Raw genomic sequence first — 6,042 nt, forward strand, 5'->3', positions numbered from 1 at the left:
GGGGGGTTGTGTTGTCTAGCTAATGATAGTATGGTTTGTGTGAAGTGTGTGTTGAATGAGGTAGCAATATTTTTGGAGGAGTGAGGGATGTTAGGAGGAGGGGTACTGACTTTACCTGGGTGGAGGATGGAGTTTATGGAGGACCAGAAATGTTTGGGGTTGTGTTGGGAGGAGTCTAGGGCAGACTGGTAGTATTGGAATTTGTCCTGTTTTATTAGCTTTTTGACTCTATTGCGTAGTTCTAGGAATTTCTGTCTAGTTGAAGGGGTTTTGGCTTTGTGCCAGTGCTCCCAGGCTTTATCCCTGTTTTTCATTTCTGACTTAGTGGTTTTCTGTAGCCGTGGGGAGGGTTGTGCTTTGGTTCTTTAAAGTCTTATGGGGGCGTGGTAATTAAGGATGCTCAGGAAGGTAGTATTAAAAAATTCAACTATGTCATCAAGACTGAGGTACTTTAGAGGATGTTACATTATTATATTATTGCAATATTGTTATAGTACAAGTAAATTTTAAGTCTTTTGATCTTGTAGTTCTTATGCTATTTGCTTTGCGTATGTGCAAAAGGTTCATCAAAACTGGGTCCAGGCATGCTTTGTATGATGAGCAAAGATCACCTCTTAGAAGTCCGTATGAGACTGAGTAAAGAGCCAGGCCTTTCAGGCAATCAGTACAGGACATTGTGCTTCCTCCCTCTATTATTTTTCTAATGAACTTTTGTGGATATTCCAGTTGCTGCATACATACCGAACAGGAAAAAATACTCTATGATGAGTCTGATGTGGGCTGACTTGAGTGGTACAATGACCTCTAGGGACATATTGTTCATGCCCTTACTTATATGTTAAGCATAGAATGATTTTCTTACTACCTTGAACACATGTTTGACAAAGGCTAGGATACTATCTACTTCACTTCCCCGATCCTTCAATGGTAAATCAACTTTTAAGGGTGTTTTACTGGTGATGTAGTTACTCATAGGGGCCAACTTCAAAAAAGTATTATATTACATTTCTTGGTACTGAGTTTTAATCCTTGGCTTTGGCACCAAGTGTTTCCTGTGTTATACCTTTCTGAAGGGTGTTTTGTCATTCAATGACTACTCTTGGTTTGTAATCATCTATGAACTTGGACAAGCAGATGCCTTTACCATTGGCTGTGACATCTGAGAAGTAGATGTTGAAAGAGGAGTGAACCCAGCACAGAGCCCTGAGGGACTCCACTGGTGACTGGCCTCTTTGTGGAGGTGGCTTCATTAATCCTAACGTCTTGGGTCCTATACTTGAGCCAGCTAGCTATCTGGCACATTATAAAGGTGTTTATGCCTAGTTACGAAGTTTGTTGACAATGCTTGAGTGGGGTATTGTGTCAAATGATTCAGCTAAATCTAAGTAGGTCTTTAATGACCTTTTCAAAGAAGCCCACCAGGTTCAGTAAGCATGACCTTTGACAAAAACAAACTGGGATGTATCCAGTGTTTGGAGGACTCCTATGTCCTTACTGATAATTTCCATGATAATTATTTCCATGGCTTTTTAAATAAGACTAATCGGACTAATGGGTCTGCAGTTTCCAGGATCTGTTGAAGGTCTTCCCTTATCAAGTTTGATGACCATATAATGTTTGCAACTGAGAGTGTATCAGTATGGTCTGTGATGTAAAATGCTTGCAACTAGGATTGTGTTGGTGTGTTTTTTTTTCACTTATATAAATGTATGATTGCTTATGTCGCAAGTGATGGTTTAATAAAGATGTTTCTTGTTTTAAAAAAGGGGCAGGAATTGAATCATTTATGTAATGCTGCTTTGGTTATATGATATATAGCAATATATGTAAAGTATAATGTTTGCTAATGTTAATTTAATACAATTTGATTACTTTTGAATAATGTAAATTTGTCTATGTCAAAAGTGATAATTCAGTAAAAGTGTTTAAAAAAAAGGGCGATGACCATAGCAGTCATTCATTCTCATGGCACAAAGCCTGTTTTAAGACAACAGAACGTATTACATCTGAGTGAAGTCTCCAGGTTCATCTGCAGTTAACTCCTACTGACGCCTCTAGGTGTCAAATATTGCTTGTTCATATTTGCATCAATAATTCCAAAACCATGCTATGTACAAGGTTGTAAAAGAATTAATCTTAAAGCACACACAATGGCAAACTCAACTGCATTAACATTTGATGTCTATCTAGTACAGGTAAATAGATATTAACTGTTGTTTTTATGATATTAATTTATATAGATAGTATTTTCACATTTTTTAAATATCTCAACAACCAAGTAACACAGGCACAACTCTTTAGCCTCATATAAAAGCTCTCAGGTAGATGAATAAAATGCTGCTGACTGTATGTGTGTGACTTTTTTCATTTTATTGTCTTTTGGAAGCTGCAACCTTAAGTGAGGAAGTCTTTTTCATATTTGTGTATGTGTGTAACTTGAGTGGTTGCTGAGATATTGTAAGTTGTTTACAAAATATTACAAATGAAATAGTTAGTGTTTGCTGTGACTTATAAAATTCAGTTTAAGACCTAGAACCTAAAAAAATACTACCACTATAAAAATAGTTTGTGCTGAAGAGTTTTCCATTTATGCTTCTTTCATACTCCCTATGGTTCCAGCAATATGAACATTTGTTTGAAATGTGAAGACATAAGTTGATTCTGCACTAGGCTTAGGCTGCACCCATTGGAAGTTACAGTGCAAACTTCCTGAGCTCCATTGGAGTGAGTCCAGGGGTCCTGATAAATCATATTTTAGACTATTCAGAAGGCATCCTATGATATTATCAAGGCCCATGAGTCTGTGTTTTTGGCTTTAGTGAGCACAGCTAGTACATGCTCTCTAGTTATAACTTGAGGGGTTAAGTTTAAGGGTATCTCTTGATGGATCCTTGGGGTGAGGGGGAATAAGGTAGGAACTGAATTTGTCCGCTAGCAGATTCACTGTATCACCAGGCTCGGTGAATGCAGTTCAGCACATTGCTGTGTGCTGCCCTTGAGGTTTCTGACATAGCTGAAGAAGACCTTATGGTTATCTTTCTTCTGTGAGACTTATTCTCAATCTTGGCATTGTTTGACCTAACTAAACCACTTAGGTGCCTATTAGTTTGATGAAAGAGCTCTCACCTTTATGGGAATTACTCTTCCTGATTTTTTTCCATAATTTTTTCCTTTTATTGTATATCCTGTTTAGTTTGGCATGCCACCAGGCAGTCTGTTTCTGAGGTTCTGTTAAGTACAGCAGCATCTCTGCAGCCTTTGTCATGATTGTAGAGTGTTTCTGTGAGCAATTCATTATAAACTGCTGTGTTCTGAATTCTGACAAACTATCACTTATAAAAGGTGGTTTAACTTGAAATAATTCCTAACTGTTATTGGTTTTACTGGAGTTATGGAGTTGATTTTGATTTCGAAGGAGACAGCTTTATAGTCAGACCTTACCAGGGAGGATGACATATTGGGGTGGTGGATGGGGTCAGGTGCAGCAGACTTCCATATTTGTGAGTATGAGGTTCAGTATGTTGGAGATGGTAGTATGCATTTTCACTACTTGGTCAAGGGTGTTGGTATGTCCGAATTCCAGGAAACTCTAAGCCTGTAGATTTGAGGCTGTGTAGGATTCTCAGTCTATAGAAGGGTAATTAAACCATGAGTAGGATGTTAGGTTGGATAAGTGTCTCCAGTATGTCTAAGTATGCATTGTGAGCTTCTTGGGAAATGGGAGGGTGACCTATAGTGGGCTAGGATATGGTGCAGGATTTTGTCTATGGTGATTTGCACATGGAAGAACTCTAGTGTGTCATCCTGTTTGGCCATATTAGAATTATGCTTGCTGCTGATGTATAACAAGACACTTACACCTTTAGCCCTTGTCTGTGTAGACACTGATCTAAAGGTGTGGAAAGTATGGACATCTTGAATTGCTTGGGTACTGCTGCTGCTTTAAACCATGTCCCAGTAGCTGCACAGATGTATATATTCTCAAGGGGGAGGAGGGTTTGGAGTAAATGTAGTTTTTTTATTTAGGCTCCTGGCATTGAGCAGTAACACCTTGAGGTTCAGGTGGGTTGTTCTTGCTATGTCAGTAGGTTTGCCAATTTGCCATCGCCTGAAAAAAGTACTATGGGGTAGATAAAGTTTTAGCCAGGATTTGAAAACCTAGAGGGGACAGATGCAGAAAATTCTTGGCAAAGCAACGTGGTCTGTTAACATTGTCCTCTCAAGTTGAGAAATATTGGAAACCAACAGCCAGTTGTTGAAATCAATAATTTTTTGCTCATATTGTGGCATCACCCTCTGTGATAGTAATATACTACTTAGTGCTAGGCTTATACCAGCCTAAGACACATAGTCTTAGAGCTCCATAATGTCTCTCTTCATATAATCCAGAGAGGTACATCTCAGGTCATTTACACCTACATGGACTATGACGGAATCATAATGCTACCTCTGGTTTAATGACTTGAGCATGTACCTGATTTGGCAGATCCTACCTCTTGCTCCAGAGTGACTAACTGCTATCTTCTCCTTGTTAAGCCTGATTAGTGGTGCATCAGTATGTCTAATAATGGAGTCCCTATGATGAGAGCCCTGGGAAGTATGTTTTCTTGCCTTAGGGGCTTAGTGTTTGGGGCTCTATTGAGAATGACTATGTGTGGGGTTACATGTTGTTTTTTTCTGAAAGCCTTTTGTTTTGCTGAGGCATAATTTGCCAATAGGCTGTCTGGGTGATCTTTTTTGTTTAGGATGATTGTTTTGTTTTTAAGTGTTTCAGCATATGTTAATCTATATGTGTGTTCTGTGTTATGTGAGGTGGTATTGAGTGTGTGGTTTTGACAACCTGATGTGCTCTTGTATGGGAATGTTTAGTCTCCAGTGTCATTGTGTAATATACACCTCACATACTGTGTCTGCTTTTTAAGGACTATATCATTGGCAGTGAACATGTGACAGTTACTACATTTTATCAAGAAGCCCATATCCACCAAACTGGCTACGGAGAAATTAGGAAACTGCATATCCACGCTGTCCAGTCCACTAAATGGTAAGCTACAAGGGGCAGTGTATTGGGGTTAGAAGGCTATTAAGGTTGCTTGGGCAGACTGATAATGGTGCGTTATTGGGGCAGATTATGATAAACACTACTAAATTTGGGTCTATATTACTTAATCAAATGTTTAAGTCATTGAATCATTATTCATTGACCACTATATGTCGAACCTCATTTCAAAGATCGACAGAAACTTTCCCAGGGTAATGAACCACTTGGCCATATACCTATATATAGATATAAATATAGATATAGATACAGATATAACTATAGGGGTCAGAACACAAACTGCACAAAATCAAACCCACACAAGTGGGAGGCTATGCCCCCCACAACCCCCAAATATATATATATATATATATATATATATATATACACACCAACTTCGAGATTACACTACGGTGAGTTTGTACCCACTGAATGGAGCACAGCAACAGTCGTACTACTCCACAAAAGGGGAGCCACCATGGACCCTGGGAACTAGTGCCCTATTAGTCTGACAAGCCTGGTCTGCAAGGCCATGGAGCATATTATCATGGAACTCATAAACAAGGATATTGGTAGCCTACAAACTCTGGACCCCACCCAGTTCAGATTTGTGAAGGGCAGATCATGTCTCCTGAACCTGATCGACTTCTTTGAAACAGTCAACAAAGCCGTGGATGAGGGTAAGGCAGTCCACACAGCTTATCTTGACTTCGCCAAGGCTTTCAACACCTTCTCCCATTCTGGTATCATAGACAAACTCACCAAGCTGTGTATAACTCCATATGTCACAAGATGGGTCACCAGCTGGCTCACAGACAGAACCCACAGTGTAAAAATTGCAGACTTCAAATCTGACTCAAAACCTGTAACAAGTGGAGTACCACAAGGTTCAGTCTTGGGTCCCCTTCTGTTTGGGATCTACTTCTCTGAAATACAGGCCAACACAGAGGGCCTCTGGCTGACAAAGTTTGCAGATGACTGCAAATTGAGTGCCATAGTCGAGT

This window comes from Protopterus annectens, chromosome 3.part0, assembly GCF_019279795.1.
Source record: "Protopterus annectens isolate FY-2018-M chromosome 3.part0, PAN1.0, whole genome shotgun sequence".
Classification (NCBI taxonomy): Eukaryota; Metazoa; Chordata; order Ceratodontiformes; family Protopteridae; genus Protopterus; species Protopterus annectens.